Raw genomic sequence first — 26513 nt, forward strand, 5'->3', positions numbered from 1 at the left:
ATATATAGTATCATCCCATGTCAGCACTTCTCATGAGACATATTACTACACCTGCTATGGAAGGAACATGTAATCAAATGGCAGAAGTATCCATCAATACATTACCTTACATCACAATTTGTAATACCCTCTTGTAGGGCTACCTTACATCCTCACCTCAACATAGCACATGTGAATGACAGCAGCACTGACATGTGCAATGTTCATAGGAAATTACTAGGCTAATGGTCAATGTCATATAAAATCCTACCCACTGTTACACCATTTAAACAAAAATTGTTATATCTATGTGATGGAAGATAGTAAGGGTATGTGCATATAGATGTATGTGTTTGAATGTATTATATACTGCATCTGGCAATTTGTGACATGAACACCGCCCATGACAGAATTAGCAATCACACATCTAGTGGTCTGGAGATGGCTTGCAACGACTCATGGAAGGACTCTAGTTCATGATGTGTTTATACATTTTTGAGATGATGACATCCTCCAGTCCTTTACAGGAAAGGCATCATGTAGCCATGTGGAAAAAGGGAATGTTTGATTCATGGGATTATGTTAAAGGTTCTCCTGAGTGGTTGTTAAATGAAAAGCAATTCAAAAATCATACAATGACCATAATGTAGCACCAACACACACACACACACACACACACACACACACACACACACACACACACACACACACACACACAGCAGTTGACTGAGGTCATATTGGAACATTAAAGCTGTATACATATAGAAGCTGGATTCCATACAATGTAAGATTAGCACCACCACATATGTCTGACTTTAACAGTGTCAAAATGCACTTTAAAGTGGATGACAGCATCATTGCATGCTGAGAAAAAGATGCTTGGAGGAGTGTCTGACATAGATGTGGAGTCACATCTTGTCTCAAAAATATTATTTAAATGAACATGCACTCAGGTTAACTGCTATGAGATTAGAATCCCTCACTATCTAGTTAAAGAACCTGCACAGCACAGTAGTTAACATTATCACCTCAACACAACTTTGATTTAAATAGTGTTAACGTGCACATTACAGTGGATGGCATCATCTGTCTATGTTAACAAGAAGATATTTGGAGGACTGTCTGACATTGCTGTGGACTCACATGTCATTCTAAAATTGTTACCAGACTGATTGTTAAATGAACATTCACACAAAAACATCAGTTGACTGTAGTGAGATAAAACTTCAATGTATGTATCTATAGAACACAATACTTAATGCAAGCACCATGGCACAAATCTGACTTGTGAAGTATCAAACAACACTTTAAAGTATATTACATCAACAGTGTGTGTTGAGAAGAAGATGTTAGTAGGAGTGTATCACATGCTGCTGTAAAATGATCTTCACAATGACAGCTCCGAACACAAACACAACAATTGACTCAGTGAGATTAGAACTTCTACCTAACTAGTTATACAAGCTTGAGAACACAGTACTTAATATAAGTGCTACAACACAAGTTTGACTTTTGCACTGTTGTAGAACACTTTATAACAGATGACATCATTAGTGTATGTTTGGATGAAGATATTTGGAGGCCAGTAGGAAATGCTGTGTACTCATGTACAACTGTAAATCTTTTTGTTCTCCATGAGACATGGATGATGACAGTAGGACGCAGACTCATGCTCTTCTGACTATATACACACACATATAGTTACACATACAGAGACACCCACAATTTAGTTGTTATGCTAATTGAACCCCTATTTTTTCCCATCTGCAGAATACAGTAGTTACTATGTGTGCTGTCACTGACATCTGTTTTTTCCTTGTCATAGTGGTCTTTACAAAGGATGACATCATCATTATATGTCACCTTCCTTCATACAAACATGCTAAGCAGAGAGGCTCAACCATCAACACTCTGGACAGTACTAAGTGTAAAGAATACACCTGTTGCTAACTTTCCCTGTGGCATTAGGTATAATAGCAGCAAGGTCATGTTCTAAGAACATATAAGTCAGAGTTTGAATCCACCTCATTCTATTTTTTACAGATGGTGTCAGGATGGCATTACCCAAGTACCCTTGAAACTACTGTAACAAAAGAAAATCAGTCAAGTGATTTATGCCAACATTCCACATAGGACCTTACATTTTGTAACATTCAACAGTCTAAATAACTGTCACAGTAAATGTCCAATGCCAAAAAGTGCATTGTCATCCCCCTTAGGTAAAAACTCTGTACCCATGAACTACCACATAGGTGGTAGTCTACTTAACACCGAAAGTGTAATAAGAGACCTTGGGACACAGGTAGACAGTAGTTTCTCCTTTGATAATCACATCGCCACAGTGGTCAGGAAATCCTTCTACGTGGCACACCTCATCACAAAAGGTTTCTCGTCCAGAAAAAAAGAGGTCATTGTTCCCATTCTACTCATCACTCATTAGACCCATTATAGAGTACAACACCCTTTTGGTATGTACCTTACAAGACATTTACAACAATTGGATAGGCCGCAGAAATACCTCACAAAGAGGATTACTGGCCTCAAACAGATGCCCTATGCAGACCGTCTCAAAAGACTCCAGCTTTACTCCATCGCATATCACCTACTCAGAGGTGATCTCTGCCTAACATACAAAGCTATGTCAAACCCAGAGCTGTTGGACATGCTCCACTTAATGAAATCCCAGTCCCTCTGAACTACACACTCTAGGGACCTAAACATTGTCACCACAATAAACAGAACATGCTGGAGGGATAGATTCCTGTCTCAGAGACTTCCCATACTCTGGAACAGACTACCTATCTATGTTAAACAGAGCATCTCATTAGCACTCTTCAAGAAAAATCTTGATGATTGGATGGGAAATAGGAAATTCACCCCAGGGATTACTTCTGATCCAAATTGTCAGCTAGCATATTGTTTGTTTCTTCTGGTTAAGTATGGCTGGTGGCATCTACAAACAGCTCTGCACTTAGTTGTGTATTCCCCTTTAAAAATTTAAAAAAGGATTTGTGACAACACTTTCAAATACAACCTTGGGTATGCATCATATGCCACACAGTGGTACTGTTCACACAATCATAAACCTCTATTTATGTCACATAATATGCATCAATTGCACATTGTATGCCTATATGTTTTCTTTGAAATGCTGTGTGTGTGTGTGTGTGTGTGTGTGTGTGTGTGTGTGTGTGTGTGTGTGTGTGTGTGTTTATGTGTGTGAGTGCCCTGATACCATATATGGAGACATTACAAATGAGGTAGATATGGCTTATGCAGAACATTTCCTGACACACATGCTGATAGTCACAAAATGCTGCTGGGGACCACTTTAATAATCCTTGGGAATAGCAACACAATTGTGCATACAATGAATTCCTGAAAGTTCAACTGAATCACAACTTGTTATATGTTTCTGTATATAACCGCATTCCAATATGTGAATAAAACTAGGTGCATGTGCCCATGTAATCCGTATGATGTTATACTGATGTATGTCACAGACCATTTGATGATGGTAAATATACACATGCACACCTGTGGTATACTGCAAGTGTCACTGTGATGGCTGAATGAGAACTGTGCAGACTGTTGGTATACTCCACTACAAGAACACATATCTTACTAAGACAAATACATATATAGTATCATCCCATGTCAGCACTTCTCATGAGACATATTACTACACCTGCTATGGAAGGAACATGTAATCAAATGGCAGAAGTATCCATCAATACATTACCTTACATCACAATTTGTAATACCCTCTTGTAGGGCTACCTTACATCCTCACCTCAACATAGCACATGTGAATGACAGCAGCACTGACATGTGCAATGTTCATAGGAAATTACTAGGCTAATGGTCAATGTCATATAAAATCCTACCCACTGTTACACCATTTAAACAAAAATTGTTATATCTATGTGATGGAAGATAGTAAGGGTATGTGCATATAGATGTATGTGTTTGAATGTATTATATACTGCATCTGGCAATTTGTGACATGAACACCGCCCCATGACAGAATTAGCAATCACACATCTAGTGGTCTGGAGATGGCTTGCAACGACTCATGGAAGGACTCTAGTTCATGATGTGTTTATACATTTTTGAGATGATGACATCCTCCAGTCCTTTACAGGAAAGGCATCATGTAGCCATGTGGAAAAAGGGAATGTTTGATTCATGGGATTATGTTAAAGGTTCTCCTGAGTGGTTGTTAAATGAAAAGCAATTCAAAAATCATACAATGACCATAATGTAGCACCAACACACACACACACACACACACACACACACACACACACACACACACACACACACACACACACACACAGCAGTTGACTGAGGTCATATTGGAACATTAAAGCTGTATACATATAGAAGCTGGATTCCATACAATGTAAGATTAGCACCACCACATATGTCTGACTTTAACAGTGTCAAAATGCACTTTAAAGTGGATGACAGCATCATTGCATGCTGAGAAAAAGATGCTTGGAGGAGTGTCTGACATAGATGTGGAGTCACATCTTGTCTCAAAAATATTATTTAAATGAACATGCACTCAGGTTAACTGCTATGAGATTAGAATCCCTCACTATCTAGTTAAAGAACCTGCACAGCACAGTAGTTAACATTATCACCTCAACACAACTTTGATTTAAATAGTGTTAACGTGCACATTACAGTGGATGGCATCATCTGTCTATGTTAACAAGAAGATATTTGGAGGACTGTCTGACATTGCTGTGGACTCACATGTCATTCTAAAATTGTTACCAGACTGATTGTTAAATGAACATTCACACAAAAACATCAGTTGACTGTAGTGAGATAAAACTTCAATGTATGTATCTATAGAACACAATACTTAATGCAAGCACCATGGCACAAATCTGACTTGTGAAGTATCAAACAACACTTTAAAGTATATTACATCAACAGTGTGTGTTGAGAAGAAGATGTTAGTAGGAGTGTATCACATGCTGCTGTAAAATGATCTTCACAATGACAGCTCCGAACACAAACACAACAATTGACTCAGTGAGATTAGAACTTCTACCTAACTAGTTATACAAGCTTGAGAACACAGTACTTAATATAAGTGCTACAACACAAGTTTGACTTTTGCACTGTTGTAGAACACTTTATAACAGATGACATCATTAGTGTATGTTTGGATGAAGATATTTGGAGGCCAGTAGGAAATGCTGTGTACTCATGTACAACTGTAAATCTTTTTGTTCTCCATGAGACATGGATGATGACAGTAGGACGCAGACTCATGCTCTTCTGACTATATACACACACATATAGTTACACATACAGAGACACCCACAATTTAGTTGTTATGCTAATTGAACCCCTATTTTTTCCCATCTGCAGAATACAGTAGTTACTATGTGTGCTGTCACTGACATCTGTTTTTTCCTTGTCATAGTGGTCTTTACAAAGGATGACATCATCATTATATGTCACCTTCCTTCATGCAAACATGCTAAGCAGAGAGGCTCACCATCAACACTCTGGACAGTACTAAGTGTAAAGAATACACCTGTTGCTAACTTTCCTTGTGGCATTAGGTATAATAGCAGCAAGGTCATGTTCTAAGAACATATAAGTCAGAGTTTGAATCCACCTCATTCTATTTTTTTACAGATGGTGTCAGGATGGCATTACCCAAGTACCCTTGAAACTACTGTAACAAAAAAAAAAAAATCAGTCAAGTGATTTATGCCAACATTCCACATAGGACCTTACATTTTGTAACATTCAAAAGTCTAAATAACTGTCACAGTAAATGTCCAATGCCAAAAAGTGCATTGTCATCCCCCTTAGGTAAAAACTCTGTACCCATGAACTACCACATAGGTGGTAGTCTACTTAACACCGAAAGTGTAATAAGAGACCTTGGGACACAGGTAGACAGTAGTTTCTCCTTTGATAATCACATCGCCACAGTGGTCAGGAAATCCTTCTACGTGGCACACCTCATCACAAAAGGTTTCTCGTCCAGAAAAAAAGAGGTCATTGTTCCCATTCTACTCATCACTCATTAGACCCATTATAGAGTACAACACCCCTTTTGGTATGTACCTCACAAGACATTTACAACAATTGGATAGGCCGCAGAAATACCTCATAAAGAGGATTACTGGCCTCAAACAGATGCCCTATGCAGACCATCTCAAAAGACTCCAGCTTTACTCCATCGCGTATCACCTACTCAAAGGTGATCTCTGCCTAACATACAAAGCTATGTCAAACCCAGAGCTGTTGGACATGCTCCACTTAATGAAATCCCAGTCCCTCTGAACTACACACTCTAGGGACCTAAACGTTGTCACCACAATAAACAGAACATGCTGGAGGGATAGATTCCTGTCTCAGAGACTTCCCATACTCTGGAACAGACTACCTATCTATGTTAAACAGAGCATCTCATTAGCACTCTTCAAGAAAAATCTTGATGATTGGATGGGAAATAGGAAATTCACCCCAGGGATCACTTCTGTGGCTCTGCTTGACAGGGGCACAGGAAAATAATTTTCTTGGGTGGCGAAAGCCAGGGTACCTTTTTGGCTAGGCTTGTATAGGCCCTAGGGCCAATAGCCTAGTACCTACCTATGAACCTATAATACCTTTACTCTTCTGTAACTCTGTGTAGCTTTAACACAGTGAGTTTAAACAGTATTGCACTGAGATAACTGGACTACTGTGGACAATGGCAATAGGACATGAAGAGCCATTAAACATTGCTCAGCATTGATGCGTGATGCCAAACTCTTTGTAAATGCAGAGGACAAAAAAATGAAGGTTTCATTAGTGGCATTTCTGCCATGTGTGTGGTGTGTGATTCGATTTTTTGACCAGATTAAAGGTGGAAAGATGGGTTAGGCAGGAAAGTGGTGAATGGGGGAAAGCAGGGGGAAGAACAAATGGGAAACAATGTATGAATTTTCAGGAGGGAATTAGGAAAGAGCCATAGCTATCCACTTCTTCAGCAGTGTAATATGAACATGTATAGAAAATTGGTAGAATTTGGACTGTCACCTCAACACAGATGGGTGACAACAAAACAATAATGTTGTATAGTCAATTGTACCAAACCAGCTGTGTGGAGAAGACTCATGAGTGAAGTGGAAAGCTATGTATGAGACATTTTCTTTTTTGTGGAACAGGTGTACATTTTTTTGTTTTTATTTCAAAAAGAGAGGAATACAGGTTCAGATAGGCAGAGTAGGTGAGTAAGCAGGTGCAGACAAACAGGACAAATGAGAGAGAAACAGGGATAGGCAGGGACAGAAAAGGTTGCGAGACACCATGATTAGGGATAGGGAGGGGACCTCAGAAGCACATGCCTATCAAGCATAGAATGGTGAGAATCTAGTCCTTACCCTCAGAACTGTCATCACTGTACCTTTTCTTGGCTTTGTGTTGGATTGCTTGATGTTTGTTATTTTTTTCTACATTCCCACAAGCAGCTTCTCCAGATGGCCGAGGCAGGTACTAATGGTATATTGTAACACCTCATGCACCATACCTGGCAGCTCCTAGTGGGTGACATAATCTCCATCTCCACCAATACTGTCAGAGGTTACCAATGCACCTGCTGCTGAGGCAATCCTACGTGATGTTGAGGGCCCAAGTAGTGCAGGGTCTGCAGAGGCAGTACTGCTAGGTTGTGTCTCAGAAGTACTGGGTGCAGCAGCTGGTGGAGAGGCAGCAGGCTGAGCTGCAATGGTTGGCTGACCTCCATGTGCTGTAAATCTTTTTTTTTTTTTGTTGGCAGAAAATTATGACATTAGTACAGTGGGATCACACATACAAAAAGAGAGAGAGAGATAAGGGGTGGGGTGAAAGAAAAAAAAACAGAAGATTAGAACCATTGTATGTCACATACAAGAATTTAGTACAATAGAAATACATTGTTGTTAGTATCAGATCCAAAATGGCCACCAACCTATAAACACTGCAGTTACCTAGCTCTCCAAATACCAATATAAAAAACTACTTTTTCTGACAAAAATTGTGATCCAGGGAAAAATAAAACTTGATAGTCATAAAGACTAACTGCTACAACTTGGAAAAACTACCAAAACAGAGGAGAATACTGAAAAATAGGAATACTACCTTTGATACTGCCAGGATTCCTTCACATGTGCTCTGCTTGCTGGCTGACTGAAACACTTGGAGGCCAAATATCTTCTTGCATCTTCTAAGCAACAAAAGAGAAATAATGCCGACTGACTCAGATACCATGGACTCACAGACTACTAAAACTAAGTTTTCCGCACTTACATCTCCAGAAAAACACATTAATACTAAAAGACACAGAACTGGGAAACAAGAAAACACTAAATCATCCAGTAAAAATAAAACTGAATCTGCAAAATTTCTCAGACCAGTTAAAATCATTTGGTGATTCCATTAAAATCAGAAGCCAGAATCTTTGAAAATTAAACTAAAATCGAGGAACTCCAGAAGGAATCTAAAGCTTACAATAAATCTATACAAGAAATGCAGCAAAAAATCCTGGACCTAGAAGCAAGATCCAGACATAATAATATCATCTTGAGGGTGTACCAGAAAGTATTGAGCAAAACAAACTACGGGAAACAATTCTGGTGATATTTGGGGCTCTACTTAAAAACACCACCGAAGCAAGCCAAATAACAATAGAAAGAGCACACCGAGCCCTACACCCATCATTAGACGCCACTAAACCATGGCTAGTGTATGTAAAATTGCTTAATTTCCAACATGCAACCAGAATCCTTACATCTGCAAAAAAAAAAAGGAAATGTGTTCTGGAATGGAAATAAAATACTTTTTGCCCAAGATATTCCTCTACAAATTAAAATGGAACGTCAAAAACTATCTCCATTTTGTCACTTTTTGATACAAAAGCAAATCAGATTCCAAATAAAATAACCCCACACACTTCACTTTCAGCATCAGGGAATCAAATACAAGGTCAGCAACACCTCGGAAGCGAAGAAATCCTTCTTAAGTGCCTTTAACACAGTTCCTGAACTACCTACTACCAAAAATAACAAATAAAAATGGAAAGCAGCATTGTGGCATAAATAAGATGATCACATGTGACTGAAATAAGGTAAAAATAAGCTTCTCACCATTTTGGTACTGTTTGTAATCAAAGAGAAATAATTTGTGGATTTCTCGGCCAAAAATGACTCTGGTTCCATTAACACAGTGTACAAGGATCCAGCCATCTCAATCTGCCAGTCACTTCCTGTTTAACCTCTGAACCTAACTTCCCAGAAGCCTATTCTTTCTTAAAATGCTACTACCAAATTACAGACATTTTCATGCAAGCAAGAAAAAGAAATCTGCAAGAATTGCATTCATAATGTTGGATTTACAATACATCTATCATTTTTGATCAGGAATAACATAAGTTAACCAGGAAATCAAATGTTTTGATTTACTTCACTTTGAATTCATTCTCCAACACCTTTGACTTGGATTCACAAGATAACAGATTACACTCCCATCTAGTGGTCAGAACAGCAATTTTTTCATTCTCAATATTCTCTGCCCTGATATTCCACTCAACCACACATGAAACAATGCAAATACCTACAAACTGTGAATTGCAATACAAAGTAAGGCATGATATTTCTTTCTTTTGACAAAACTTCTGGAACCTATTTTTTTATGCTATATTTCTATTAATAACTCCACATACAAGCTTTATCAGACTTGGACAACTATGAATATTACACTGTGTGTTTTTTTTTTCTTTCCCTCTTACATAGTAATGTAATACAAGCTTCATGAATAAAGAAAGGAAAGGGAAGATGAGGAATGGGCAATGAAAAAGGGAAGTAAAGGATTAAAAAAGGCCAAATGAAAATGTGTATACTATTACTCTCATGTCTATCCATCCAAATAACTAGCATACCTAAGATATTCATTCTAAACTTGTTAATGTGATGTTTCTAATAATAATACCCTCACCTTAGTTGGCAGATACATGGTGTTAAAAATAGTTAATGGAACAAATTGTGATGTTAAATGCTTTATAAGTTTGACAAATGCTACAGAATGCATAAGTATTATATATGCTCTTATTTGCTTAGAATTTTTTTCTCAGTATGCTCTTGTGTGTACTAGACTTTAACAACAGTATATTATTAATATAGTAATACCTCTTTTGTTATAAAACTAACAACCTATGCATTTGTGGGTTTATTACCATGAAGCTTCTAGACCAGAGACGAGAAATATACCTGGAAACACTAACATTTAACCTGACACATTTTGTCATACATTAATACCATCAGTGACAATTATTTAATCAACTAAACTTTGATTCCCACATTGACCTAACCATCAAAGCAGTTAATAAAAAGATAGGTGCCCTCTACAGACGTAAGCCCTTTCTTACAGCAACTACCAGGGTGTCTCTAGCCCAAACTCATCTCATCTCTACATTATTGTATGCCTCTCCATCTTTTATCAACCTATCAAAATTTAACATTCATAAACTAGCCACATCCTACCATAGCATTGCTAGGTTTGCCACAGGTTCCCCATTTCGTACCCATCATTGTGTTAATCTCAAAAACCTTGGCTGGCTTGAACTTCAAAATCTTATTCTTCTACATCAATTAGTTATCACCCATAAAATTCTCTACTACCCTACTAATACACCCATACTGAACAACCTTGTAGCCCCTTACAAGAATCTTACTTCCCTTCGCTCAGCTAACTGCTAGTAAAAACTCTCATATCTAATAATAAATCTGGTGACTCCTTGTTCACAAATGTTGTTGGCTCATACTGGAATAAACTTCCCTCAGAACTAACTACTTTAGTCTCATCTCAACTTTTCAAGAAACATTTAAAGGACCATTTCAAAACTCACTGGCTTTGCCCTTGCTCAAATCCCAACTGAGCCCAGCATCCAACTTATATATTATACTTCTCTTCCAGTAAAGTTCTCTCAATTCCCTACTGTTATACACCCATCTCTTCTACTTCTCTCTCTCAATACTACTTCTCCTCATCTGTAGCTCACCTGGCATCTACTTGGACATTACTATTCCTATATCTGTCGCTTTCTCTCTATACTTGATATATTACTCCAACCTGTCATCTCATCTACTATCTAAACTTTGTTTGTTACTTCTTACTGTGTATTTCTGGGTCTTATAACTATTTGCTCATGCACAAAATGTTCACCATATTTGTCAATACTGTAAATATTGTATAGACTCAAGTGTTTGTTTATTTTTTTATTTCTGCATCCAAATTCCTGCATCACTCAGATTGTAGGGTTAGGGATCCTCGTGGTATTTTTTTTCTGTTAAATTGATTCCATACTGTTGCTATGCTACTTGTAAATAGTTCTGTAGCTTCTTATAATTTGTTGTTTTATGCCAGTTACTAGTATATATTAGTGGAGCTTTTCTCCTCGGGCCTCTGCTGAAAATGGACATATATCCAGCCAGACTAGCCTGGTCAACAAATGTAAAATAAAAATAAAATAAACTGGTATTAGCTCTCTAATTAATAACACAGCTTAATACCCCAGTCAAGATCCACTAGTCAACAAAACCTCAGGGTCATATACATTTTTACACTACCTTAACCAACTCTAAGAACCCTCTCACCTTACATCAATTTTGGGGGATATTCTGTTTCATTACACAAAACTATATTATTCCCCCATTACTTTCCCTCATAATTCAAAAACTATGGAGAGCTAGAAGACTAGCAGAAGTTAAAATAGGAAGACATGCTGTTTGATATCTGTACTATATATGTTTTTAATATGGAGCTAAAAGTTATCAAAGCATTAGTAGCAAGAAGATTTCCACCTAACCATTTCTGCTTTAACTCCTGTTATAACTCTTTATCATCCAATTCCCCCATCTCTTCTGGGCATAGTAGTTTTGTTAATAGGCACAAGTTTGATGCAGAAAGAGTTATATGCCAATGTCCTACCTCTTATATTTACTGTACCAACTATACCCATCACACTCATCCTTTACTGACACATAGTTATAATCGTAGGTATGTGGTCACTTAATTTTTGGAATGTCAAAGGGATCCAACTCGAAAAAAAAAAGCAAACTACTTCTTCATTTGATATTCAAATCGAAAGCTAATTTAATCCTTCTACAAGAAACCCACATGCTGCCTGAGCAATGGAAACCCTCCCTAAAGAAAAAAATGGATTAAGAATATCATTGCTTCTGGCAAATCTCAAAATAGATCAGGAGTAGCAATCATTATTAAAATTGACATCCAGTGTGAAATCATAAAACATGATATGGACATGAATGGAAGGTGGTGTTATATAACAACTAAACCAGCCAGTTTAGACAAACCTATTCTGATATTAAACCTATATGCGACTTGTGTGAATCAACACAAATTTATAATGTCTATTTATAGAATACTGATTGACTTCCCCAATCATTATTATATACTAGGATTTCTTTCTCATTTCCAATATATTTACTAAGTACAAAAAATTCCTTTCACATAGAAACCAGATAGCTATCAGATTATTCTAAGATTAACCTAACTATTCATTGGGATAACAAACTAACAGTAACCGAGGGTATAAATGGGTCCTTAACTCTAACCTATTAAGGAAAAAAGAAATTCTACAAGAAGTAGATGCCATCCTGGACCAAGCTTTAGACAATTTACTCTATAGTCACCTACCTATTGACATTTACTGGGCCTCTATTAAATCCATAATTAGAGGTACCTTTATAAGTAAAGCTTCATATTATTAAAAAAATTTCTCCAGATGGAAGCCACTCAAAAATCAAATCATTAAGCTTGAATCCCAACTCCAGTCATCCTTTAAACAAAAAACTGAAACTCAAATAACACAACTCCAACAAAAGCTATATGATCTCAGTGCTGAAAACCTAACATACCAAGAAATTAAAACTTTAGCGAATTACTCTGAATGGGCTCACATGCCATATAAATATATAGTAAAGTTTATTAATCAAAACAAACCCTCCCTAACATAACATAAATTATCTACCAAGATAAACTCTATCACACTACTCAAGATATTATGCATATCTTTGAAAGTATATATTCAAAATCCTACAGTCCAATAAACCTTTTTCATAATAAACAGGACCTAGATGCCTTCTTAAACCAATTACATTTTCACAAAATCAGTCAAGATCAACAAAAAAATGTATCCTTCCCGATCTCCTAGCAAGAAATTATTATGATAATCAACAAACTCAAACCCAACAAATCACCAGGTCCAGATGGTCTTACAGCCAAATTCTACAAAGCCTTCTCACAAAAAATCATCTCTCTTTCTTCTCCATCTATTCAAACACCTTGCTTCCAGTGGTGTAAGTGATATACATCTAAATGCATCTAAAACAATTCTCATACCTAAACCAAACTCTGACCTCAAAAACCTCTTGAATTATAAACCTATAGCCCTAATAAATCTTGATATGAAAATATTTGCGACAATACTAGCAAACAGAATTAAACCAATCATTCCAGACATTTTTTTCCATGAACAATCAGGTTTCATAATATTTTATTTATTTATTTCCAGTTTGTGACCGGGGAGGTCTACTGGGCTGAAAGAGCCCATTTTCAGTAGAGGCCCAGTGAGAAAAGCTCCACAATACAAAGTACAAGCTACATACACAGACAAACCTTTGATCATAACCTTACCCTGGGCACCATGATCAATCTCTCTACCCATACATGTACGCCAATCTACACCTTAGCTACTGATGCCTCAAAAGCATTTTATAGACTCAATGTAAACTTTTTGTTCAATATCTTGCCTCACTTTAACATACCCAATAACTACATACAAGCTATCAAAACACTATACTCCAAAGCTCATACATACCTACAAATTAATAAACACCTATCTTCTCAAATTGACATTGTGAATGGTGCCAGACAAGAATGTCCTATGTCCTCCTGTCTTTTTAATTTATACAGTGAACCCCTTTTTCTCCTCATTTCTCAGAAAACTTTCCTCCATATCCCCAATATCTTTAACACTAAAATTACCCTAGTGGCTTTTGCTGATGATCTAAATCTTTACTATTCACTACCTAATTCAGACCTCCAAAAACTACTATCCACTATAGACACCTTTTCAACTTTCTAGAATTACAAATTAAACCTAAAGAAAAGAAATATTTTCCCTATTAACTCCCTCTGTCAGCTTCCCACATACTCCTTAGCAGCTGGTATTAAAACTAACAATTCATTAAAATATCTCGGAATATCCTTCCACCAAGATCCTAAACAATCATATTCAAATAACATTATTAATCTCTGGTCAAATATAGAACATGATATGGGCAGATGGGCAAAACGTCAACTTCCATTCCTAGCTAAAATAGCCACAATCAAAATGAATCTTCTACCCAGATTCCTATATATATATTTAATGCCTCCAATATCATTATAAAGCTAAAACTCCTCTAAACCATTCACTCCACAATTTCCAAATTTATTTGGGTCCCCAAATCAGTCAGAATCAGTTATAATAAATTGATATACCATAAAGACTATGGAGGGTTAGGGCTGCCGGACTTTACACTCTGCTATGATATAATAACCTGTAATGGACTAATAACAATAGCCGATCACACCCCTGTACCACAACAATGGTCTCCAACCTGGGTCAAACTATTACACAACTATATCAAAACACTATCCATAAACCCCAGAGCTTTCTATTTCCTTTACAACAAAAATTTGAAAAATCTTAAAATACATCCAATCATTAAACATAAAATCAGTATCATACAAAGGATATTCAAATCATTAAACCTATATTATGCATTCACTTCCCTACAACCTATAAACCTTAACCCTAATCTCAAAATTAATAACAACGTGATTAACCTAAACAATTATCCCCTCCTCAAGAAACTAACCATCTCTGATATATTTCCCTTCAAAAACAATACTATTACTGAAATAAGAACACAATTAAAGCTCCCTAAAAGCTATACAGTCATTTTAAGGCAAATATGAGACCTTAGCCAATACATCTTAGACAATCCTGATATCAATGCAAATGACATTCAAACCTGTAAAACCATATGGAACCTCCTATCCTCAAACAAAAAATGCTATCTAACTCCTACAAACTTATTTTATCAATCAAAATACAAAAATAAGTTATTTATTCTAGTTACTGGAAGGAAATTGATCCTTGAGTCACAAACAAATAACTCAAGCGATCCAGCTTACCTCCAAACTTATTCCCCTTAAAAAACTTAAATATATACAGATCATGATACTTCATAATGCCTATCTCACTCCAATCATTATAAATAAAATATACCAAACCACCTCTCCATTCTGTTCCTATTGTGATAATCACAAGGCTGATCTACTCCACATCCTCTGGAGCTGCAAGTGCACCTACAAGCTATGGTGCTCACTTAGAGCCAACTAGAAAAAATAGGCTATGAAAAGTCCACCTTGTCTTGGAAACTAACTCTCCTACATATCATCCCCACAGGCCTGATTAAACTAAAAACAAGAATATTAATAACACTAGTTTTTTTACTTAAATACTACATTACATTACATTGGAAGGATATAGCATCACTCACATGGGAGAGTTTCAAACAATTAGCTACCAAACACCTACTAGCTCACAAATATTTAACCTACACTGAGAAATCCCACACTCACTTTACAGAATTTTGGAAATCCCTTTTTGAACATATTCTAGCTTGAAGTTGGTACATATAATCAATGATAGAATTTTGGCATATGTGTAAATAGTTCTTACTGTTTTGCATTTATGTTTTATTATTCAGAAATGTATTCTCTACTCATTTTACTACCTGTTTATTAATATTGTTATGTTTTATGTATCTGTTTTTGCAAAAAAAGGAAATAAAAAGATTTTATACAAAAAGAAATACATTGTTACTTTTACGTTAACTTTAGTTTTTCAAACTCAAAAATAGGATTGATAATTGTACCAAATACTCCTTGCAGTATGCACATATTGCATATATGCTTTTAAAGATAATGCAAATTAAGTTAACAACATGACATTTATGCCAGTTTTGATGACATTAAATATTACATTTTTTTATTATCATGTATTTGTTAGTTGTAGGATTTGGACCTACTAAATCTGAATACAGTATTACACTTGGCTCCTAGATATTACCTTGAGCTACAGATTAAAGTATGTATCCTTGCTTTTACAGTTAAGATATGCATGCTTAATTTGCTAGAAGAGCAATAACTTTAATGTTCATTTGTGATGCATACATGCCCCTTGCTTCTCAAAGTCTTTCTAAGCATTCAGCATGCACCTCCTTGTTCTCTGGTCTCCAGGGCAGCTGAAAAATAAAGAAGGAGAGAAAAGTAGATGAGCATTATGCATACCAGTCTTGGCTGTCTCCAGCTTTATACATCATTCAAAGTATCTTTATCTGTATACTTACACAGCAGTGAGGTGTCAGCAGTCCTAAACTCATCCAGCCACTGGTTGAGTTGTGCCTGCTTGTACCATTTCAGGTTTTTGTAATGATACCTTCATTGCTCCCAAGTGCTTTGAATGTCAGTAACACTGGAGACAGCCTTGGCTGGACTGTTCCAAGTCTCTGACTTATATTGAGACCCGATATAGTCCCTGTGCAGCAGCCTACAGCTATGGCACTTTACGAAGAGTGTAATGAATATTCTTGACTCCTTTGCACTTCTCCTTTGAGCCCTGAATTGGGCACCTTCCTTCCTAGCTTCTGCTATATCTGTACAGTCACTCCAACAACAGTTACAGTGTTTTACCACCAGTTCATAATATCACATTTTATGGCCAGTGTGCAAGCCCGCAGAATCATGCAAATGTTTGCATGATGATGCACTGAGATCAACATTGCCAAACAGAGAGGAAGGCAGTTTGTGAAATATGAAGGGTAATGTGGCAGTTGGCATTAATTTATAGCTTGTCTGCTGCTATACCTTTTAAATTACTTGACTTTATATATAGACACATTAAAGAGTGATTGGTGCTACATTTCAGGTAACCATGTTTGTGTGTGACCTGACAAGCTCCTGGTTTATGCATTTTCCTGTGTGATGCAGGAGTAATGTGTGACAATATACTGGAAATGCATATACTTTTATTACTTTCAGATTAGATTTCTGAGTTCTGGGTCAGATTACACAATACATTCAGTTTTACAGCTATACTTGTTCTATGTGAGTTGTGTAGATGACTCTCAATAAAGTATGAAGTCCATCCCAAGGCAGAAAACCATTTTTAATTACAGAAACATAATTATTAGGATACCCCAAGTTACACATAACATTTATATGATATACATAGATATTGTTTTGTATAATTATCTTTATATTGTTAATTTTTATATAAATTACAGTGGAGCAAAATTAATAAAATTCAGAGTGTGCTATATCAGAACACTGGCCCACCTATGCTGAGGCCATGAAATGAGACAGGAAAAGGCCAAAATACATTATTAGTGTAAAAATAGTTATTAACTGTTATCATTAAAAAATGTGGGGCTTGAGCCAAGGTGTACCTATCCTATGTGCTGCATGCCTTAATGTCTTTACAAGATGTGCTATACAAATACTTGATTCACAGGTCTACAAGCTGTTGACTGCACTGGATGGCACTAAGTGGGATTGTACTTAAGGTAACTTCCATTAAAGTTTCAATATTTATACATTTCACTGCATTTGCACTAGGCAATGCACTGAGCAAATATTAACATTAATAAAAAATTAACACATGTTTGGGAGTTTTCGACAGCTCTGGATTTTAACTATCATACTAATGAAACTACACAACACAGTGGGAGCATGTTGTCTCTCCTTGGCACAGAAACAATTTTGCAGCAGGAAAGCAAATCATATGCATACAAGCAATTCCCATTTCATCTACAGTATTAACAAGACATACGCCAGTACACTGTCATTAGTTCATACATGTGTGGCTTACATATTTAGTACAATAATGGATCACACAACCATTTATAAATATGTTTGCAGCAATGCAGCTCTGTCATCTTTTTGTATTATGTTCAGTCTTCTCTTATCTGTGCTGTTCTTTCAGAAATGCCATGTATAGTACATTTTGTATCCTGCTCCTGTAACTGCATGATAAAAAGTAGTTGACTGCGTAAAACATTTATCAGCAAAAACATTTATCAGCACAGGCAGAAGAGTTTGTCTGTTACAGCACAACATGATAAATGTGTACTGTTTAGTTCATTTAAAAGCTTGCTAAAGCTACTTGTATACTTTGTAAGTATATCCTGAGTGACATATCCAATGCAAGTGAGGTAGTCTAAACTGATGTTTTGTCTTCCTTCTCCCTCCCACTAATCTTTCACATTTGTAAGCCATTAGCAACTAATAGTGTTGTAGAGCCGACATTATGTTTACATTTGCTACAGAAAGTCAAAAGTTTTGTTTTCAGCAATTCTAATGAATTCATACCTCATTTGCATCTTCACCATGCTCAGAGGCCTGAATCTACACTATGAAAAGGTAACTATGTAGATAGAGAAGTTGATGGTGAGGAGACTTGTGTATTTGGACAAAATGGAAGATTGCTATACCTTTGATGGGGATTTATCTACAGAGAATGCTTCTAATTTTGCTAAGGTATACTTACATTATTCAAGTACATTATAGATTTTGTAACACGTTACAAAGCAATTCATATATCCAGGGGAAAATGGAACTTTTATCTGTATGCACTTCTTACACTTCACTGTTGGTATAGGCATTTTTGCAGGCATTTACATTTCTAAGATAGACACACTGTTAACTTTAATCACAAGTATTATTGTTAAAATTGTACTTTACAATCTTCAGTGTTATTGCAGAGAAATGGTAATGTATGCATAGGTGTTATGCTTTTGAGATGGCCCAGTGACACCTTCAGGGGTGTGGTGGGCACAGTAAGAAGTGACTGGCCATCATAAATTGACTTTTCTGTTGTAAATGTGTATACATTATGATAATTGTGTGGAAAGCATATATGCCAATTTAATTCTGTGGTATTCCTTGATTTGTATAGACCTCCATTTGTTTGTTTTGGGAGTGGGGAGCTTCCTACCATTTGTGTGCTGCAAGAACAAGATTTGTATTTCAAATGCTTTTCTGATGAAATGTGTGGGTATCCTAATATTTCAGTGGGAAACATAATACAAATGGCTTAAGTGGTATTCCTTTTGTGACAAAAGGAGATGCTGCCAGCACAGTTAGCTGGAATTTTATAAATAATTAGATGTCATTTGTGAATATCAAACTGATTTATAGAAGATGCATTGTGTTACAAATGTATTAGGACTGTATGTCATGTGTATATCAAACTGATTTGCACAGACATTTGTGTTAAAAAGGTATTTTGTAAAGTGCTTTTGAAATGTATGCACAGTGTGCCTTACTGGAGAGAACATAAATGCACATACACTGTTATAACTGTTTAATTGTATATGTTTTAACAGAGGAAACTGGAGGATTAATCTCATTCAAGCAAACTTTAGACAAATATCTGAAATTAAATCACTTTATAGGTTAGGCTATAACAGTGCCATCTTACAGGTTTCACTGCAGCCAGATACACAAAGTCTGTACTAGGAAGCTTTCTGCATTGTCTTTGAGGTGAACTAATTGCACTCTGTAAGTGTGGAGAAATGCAGTTGTTTTATGACTTCCAGCGCCAACCAAAGATCTTAGCAAAAGCCCTTGTCTGTGTGTATTTTTACAGGTAGGTGCTAAGACCTGCCAGTTTTCAGCAATGGGGTTTTGAGTGGGAACTAGAAATCAGATGACCAGAAATTATTTCATTCTGCAAGCTATTCCAGCAGTAATATTTTATATATTATTTTGAGAAGTATCTTAGTGAAACAGAGCATTCTGTATTTTGTCTTAGACTTGACAACAAGAAGAACCATTCACCACATCATCTTCCTTGCTCTAATTAAGTAAGTTATTAGGAAATAGTAACTCTCTTATAAACAGAGGAATATAGTGAAGCTTAGTTTAACTATTACTTTTTCTTTCTTTATTTGAAACTGTCCTTCAATGTTGTTTTAAATGTTTCCTGTGATTTTGAACTCCGATGTCACTGTGAATATATATTTAGTATTTTCTTGTTCTTTTATTATTTATTATTACATATATTTAAACCTTTCATTGTGGCTGATCTTTGTAGAGATATTTAAGTGTTTGCGAGTAATTGCATATTTATTTGGTGACACTGTGTGGGCTACTCCAAAAAGCCTTGCTTTTGGTCAAACCACCATTTGTGTTAATATTAATTTCACTCAGTTTATTGGGTACCCTTGGAAGTACCTTGAGGTAGCTGTTAGGAGTGTCTGGTGGCAGTCATAACTACCCTGTAGTCTGGGCAGAAGGGGGCATAGCTAGTAAACACATGCCAGCCTTTCCCTGGCGTGTGTGTGTGTGTGTGTGTGTGTGTGTGTGTGTGTGTGTGCAAATCAAACCTCAAAGAGTGTATCAGCTACTTGGGCAGGGACACAAAGCGCTGGCTGGCCAGAAAGAGTGCTGGGAGGACTAGGCTTGGAACCCCAGCTAAGGACTCAACTCTATAGCTGTGCTAGTGGGGAGTCTTACTGGGGATCTGAAGAAAGAGGGAGAAACCAGCCCCGGACTGACTGTGGTCTCTGTTTGCTCTTAAGGGAAATTGCACTTGATGCAGAGAGCTGCATCTGAAAATACTGTGCGTGTACCTGTTATCCTCCCAGTGAACATTCCCACAGGTGCCAGTGATGAGGACTGAGGCTGCTTAATTACTGGCCCAGTGGTGGGACATCACACCTTGCTTTGGACAAACCTTGTTTTTTTTGCGTGAGGGGGCAGTGGGGCAACCAAATAACCTTCAATTTTCATAACTGAAAAGTCTGTTTCCACTGCTTAATGTTGACAAATGTGTACCTAAGCAAAACTTACTTAGGTGATTATTTGTATGTTGTATGCTTCTCTGTTTTATATCGCATAGGATTATGGCGCCTAAGCTTACAAATCGACGTAAACCATCTTTCAATGACTCTGAGAACCAAAGTTATAATACAGACATTAAGGCACCATCGCACCTTTCTGACTGAGAGAGGATGTGGGGATATGGCTTCTAGAACGCAGATTTAGAACCAGTTAGTGAATGATGTCAGTGCAGCAGAGGGTTATAGCAGGACTTATGATCACATGCATCATAGGGCCACTGATATGATTTCATTAACCTGGAGAAGAGCAGCTGCAGTTACACAAGAACAGCTGGCTATAGGGGGTGGTCCTGCTACCGAGCCACCACTGACTCCAAATGAAGAGTTCCTGTCCACTGTCAAGAGATCCTGATAGCTCAGTGGAAACTGCACACCAACATGTTATTGACATCAGTGCTGATGTGTCTGGGAGGGCAACTATGTCCCAGGAGCAGCACCCTGGTAAGTTTACATATGACAAGTTTCAGATTTGCTTGTATGATAAAATATAATTTCAGTAAGACTTCCTGGGGAAATTTATTTCTCTACCTCTTGTATTGTTGTTCATTACAGATGGACTGTGGGTCGATGTGTCAATCAAGTTTCAGTTACAACTATTTCTTACAGACCTATAGATAATTGTGAATTCACTGTCCCACTGTGTTATCCCCATTGTGATAGTTAATTGCCATCTTTCCCTTGCTTCATTTCTTCCAGGACCATCCTTCATACAATATGTGGAGTTATCTGCACATGGTAAGAAAATGTATTTTTCTTTTTGCTTCTTCATGACCATTCTTCAGATAATATATACATTTTCTGTATGTTTGAGGTGGGTGTAATGAGTGTCCATACTGCTCTACTCTCTATGACAATGGAATCAGTGTTACTTTGTTATCATATAAACTGGTTTAATATTTAGTGTAGTAGTAATTTAGTTCCTGTGATTGTTGTTTGTTATCACAAGTGATCCTGACAGTGGAAGTGCAGGACCCCTACCTTATGCTCTGATGTTGATGGTGGCTAAACAAAGGCACAGTCGTGGGGGGGCAGAGGTTAACTCTCACACTGAGGTTGAGATTCTGACATCCCCTGTGTTTCCATCAGACACACTAAGTATGCCTACTCATACCCACTCCACTGAGCCCTCATATATTGGATGGGTGGAAGGTGACACACTTGATCAGGGTATTGTGGCTACTGCAGCTTCAGTGCTGGTTGACTCTGGCCATAGTCAAAGTGTGGATGAGGTGCCATGCAGGAGGGTTGGTAGGGGTATTTGGAGGAGGCCTGCTATACACCCTCCACCTGATCCTGGTATTCCATTATATGCCACTTGATGTATGTTTAGGGCCATCGTGCACGCATGGGCAGATTCCACTCAGGCATCAGAGGACATGCTTAGGGTTGTAGATGTGGCACAGGCTGACATGCACGACTGCCTCCATCATGTGGCCGATTCAGTGGATTGGATGAATGACACAATAGAACAGGTGGTGTCTGTGATGGAACATCTGCTGGGAGGGAACAGCATCCATATGGCTGAAAGTCAGCATCATCATTTGCTATTAGCAAATGTGGCCGTACCCCATCCTGCTCCCATAGTGGCAGTACTTCCACTGCTCCATCAGTGGTTGAGGTGTCCACACCCAGACATGGTAAGCAACGGGGCCATGATCCTGGGTGTAGTCATGAAGAGAGCTCATCCAGCAGACATCAGTCATGTTCATGTAGCACCAGCACATCTGACTATGGGCATGGCAGTGTCAGTGCAACTCCTGGCAGAGGCAGTTCATGAAATCGGGTGTGATGACGACGAACTGTTATCTTTACCATGCATGACTCACACCTGTCCGAAATGCGAGGATAAAACAGTCAGATAAAAACACTCAAAGAGTGTGAAACTTGTAAATCAATAAAATAATAAAGAAATGCCACCACCAGCCATCACTGCCAACTCAAAGTTTAATATAACACATACAAAACTTTACACTCTTTACACTAAGCGCTTTCACCCATTACATTGGGCTTCTTCAGAGTAAAGAAATGCACTCTATCTACCTATTTAAATACATTAAAATCATGTGATGTAATGGGTTCACATTTCAAATTAAAATGCACTAAAACTATAAAGTCATCCAAAAATAAGACATGTTACAAGATTTAAAATTTAAAATTAAATCAAAATTAAAACAGAGTAGTGTACATATATATTTACAATAACCTTCTTGTCAAAGCCTTCGACACCATCCCTCACTCAGGAATCATAGACAGACTCACTAAACTAGGCATAAACCCCTATGTAATAACATGGGTTGCCAACTGGCTCACTGATAGAACCCACACTGTAAAAGTAGCGGACTTTAAATGACTACTGACCAGTAACAAGTGATGTCCCACAGGGATCGGCCCTAGGTACTCTCCTGTTTGGAATCTACTTCTCTGAAGTTCAAGCCAACACAAAGGGACTCTGGCTGACCAAGTTCACAGATGACTGCAAACTGGGAGCCATTATTGATTCTCCAACTGATGTAGACATTCTACAAAAAGTCCTCACTGACACCGATGACTGATGCCAGAACCATGGTCTTAAGCTCAATGCCAAAAAGTGCATTGTCATTCCCTTTGAGAAAAATTCAGTGCCCATGAACTACCACATAGGTGGTAGTCCACTAAACACTGAAGGTGTGATAAAAGACCTGGGGACACAGGTTGACAGCAACCTGTCCTTTAATAACCACATTGCCACTGTAGTCAGAAAGTCCATCTATGTGGCACATCTCATTACAAAAGGTTTCTCATGCAGGAAGAAAGAGGTCATAATCCCTCTCTACTCATCCCTCATTAGACCTGTTATAGAATACAATGTCCCATTTGGTATGTACCTCACTAGACACCTACAACAACTGGAAAAGCCACAAAAATACCTCACTAAGAGGATCCTAGGCCTTAGACACATGCTCTGTATGGACAGACTCAAAATATTCCAGTTATATTCTGTCTCTTATCTTCTACTTAAAGGCGATCTCTGCTTGACCTACAAAGCCATGTCCGACCCAAAGCTGCTAGATATGCTACACCTAAAGAAATCCCAATCCCTCCATGCCACATGCTCCAGGGACCTTAACCTCATTACCACAATAAACAGAACATGCTGGAGGGACAGGTTCCTAATGCAGAGACTTCCCATACTCTGGAAAAAAACTTTCCATTCACATCAAGCAGAGCACTTCACTGGCCCTCTTTAAGAGAGATCTTGATGAGTGGGTGGACAATAGGAAGTTCACCGTGGGAATCACTTCAGTGGCCTTGCTTGACAGGGGCACTGGAAACTAACTTTTGGCGACATGATGCCAGGGAATCTTCTTGGGCTAGGCTTATATAAGCTCCAGGGCTGTTAGGCTAGCACACAACTATGAACCTATAACAATTGAAAACTGTGCTACAATACTCTACAGCTGTAATATATTGTTCACAGCTTGTAAGATCTAAGTGACTTACAAGCTGTGAACAATGTATTACAGCTGTAGAGTGTTGTTAGTTTTTGTGAACACAAGATCTTGCATCAAGTAGATTTTATGTTGTTAATAGAGTGATACACTTTTGGAATTTTTTATAGTAGCACAGTTTTCAGTTGTTATTATAAATATTTGCACAGTTTTCAGTTGTTATTGTAAATATATATATATATATATATATATATATATATACACACACACACACACACACACACACACACACACACACACACACACACACACACACACACACACACAGAGCTCTCCATTTTAATCTTGATTTAATTTTAAATTTTAAATCTTGTAACACATCTTATTTTTGGATGACTTTATGGTTGTAGTGCATTTTAATTTGAAATGTGAACCAATTAAGTCACATGATTTTAATGTATTTAAATAGGTAGTTAGATTGCATTTCTTTACTCTGAAGAAGCCCAAAGTAATGGGTGAAAGCACTTGGTGTAAAGAGTGTAAAGTTTTGTATATGTTATATTAAACTTTGAGTCGGCAGTGATGGCTGGTGGTGGCATTTCTTTATTATTTTATTGGTCGACATGCGAGGATGTAGAACTAGCACAGAGCTTGGCTGCATTCTTTTAGACACACATATTTCACATTGAGTGCCTATACAGACACACACACACACACACACACACACACACACACACACACACACACACACACACACACACACACACACACAAAACAGGTACATGAGTGCAAAACAGGTACATGAGTAATTTGTGAGGCTTGCGGCTCATTCTTTCTCATTGACCATTTAATAATTAGTGAAATTTCCACCTGTCAGTTTTTCTTATTCTCACATACTCACTACTTTTGTGTCAGCCTTGGTGTCCTGCCTCCCATCCCGCAGAAAACACCCTGTGCAAATGATGATAACTGTGCCATCTCCTTGTTTCTATCTTTTGGATTCAAGGATACATATGTATTTTTTTCTGATGCACAGGGTGCATAGCTGATTGAATGATTAGTATATATGTGTTGGTGATGCTATTTTGAAAATTGTACTGCTTTCTTATAGGTTTTTGTATTGTGTGTATCATTGGTGCATGAAGCCTATTACTTTATTAAAGATCAGGCATCTATTGTCATAAGTCAGTCCTGTCAAATATTGATATCATTGCTGTAAAACACACACATTCTACTTAGATACATTTACAAGTAACAGTATGCTAGATTCTGCCATTCATTTGTGTTCTTACACATTTATTTTCGTGTTCCAGGTTCAACACTTACCATGGTGGTCTTGCAGTTACAACTTTTTTAATTTGGGGCTAACTCTGTGTGATGCTAGTAGTACACATCCATTAAATGGGTAAGTAAAGTTTGTGAGTGTTGGCGGGCATTAATTTTACTGGATGTATGTGCATAGGATGAAAGTTGTACCCCTTAGGTGGTCAGCATGTGTGCTATCTGTTGCCTCTTAGCCAGGATGAGGGCATATTGTGCACACCTAAGTTTACCTACACCCACAGTGGCAGGTGGATCCCCTTCTGAGTCCACATCTGCATATGGCTATGGTGACCTTGCCAGTGGTGGTACAATGCTTGCCCCTTTCCCTTGTTGTTCCTGTTGAAACTGTTTTCTTAGGATACTGTTGTGTAGGATAGCACAGGCAGTGAAAATTTCAGCACAGGTATTGGGATTGTACTGTATCTACACAATGGAAGCATAACTTCAGCAGCCCAAACCCATGCTCTATGATATTTCATGTTTGTGTGTGTGCCTCATTATAGCATACCTCCATGGGTGTGTATGCATTTCTGATGAGCGTCATCAGCCATTGTTTAAGTGCATTCTATGCATCCCCTTGTAAATGACTTTGTGTGATATCATCCCTGGATAACCTCTGGTAGAGTTGAGAGTTGTGCCAGACATGTGAGTCGTGGCAACTGCCTGGGTTGCCAGCACACACATCCAGGATAATTCCCTTAATGTTACACACAACCTGGCAATTAATGGAGTGGAAGCCTTTTCTGTTTAT

At 37.6% G+C, this 26513-nt stretch overlaps 1 protein-coding gene across 1 annotated transcript in view; it reads left to right on the forward strand.

The window, feature by feature from the left end:
• The window catches only part of LOC122797805 (protein HEG-like), a 1359008-nt gene that overhangs the window by 845080 nt on the left and 487415 nt on the right, over positions 1-26513 (forward strand). The gene's annotated exons all lie outside the window — the stretch shown is intronic.

The sequence above is a fragment of the Protopterus annectens genome, chromosome 3.part1 (assembly GCF_019279795.1).
Source record: "Protopterus annectens isolate FY-2018-M chromosome 3.part1, PAN1.0, whole genome shotgun sequence".
NCBI lineage: Eukaryota > Metazoa > Chordata > Ceratodontiformes > Protopteridae > Protopterus > Protopterus annectens.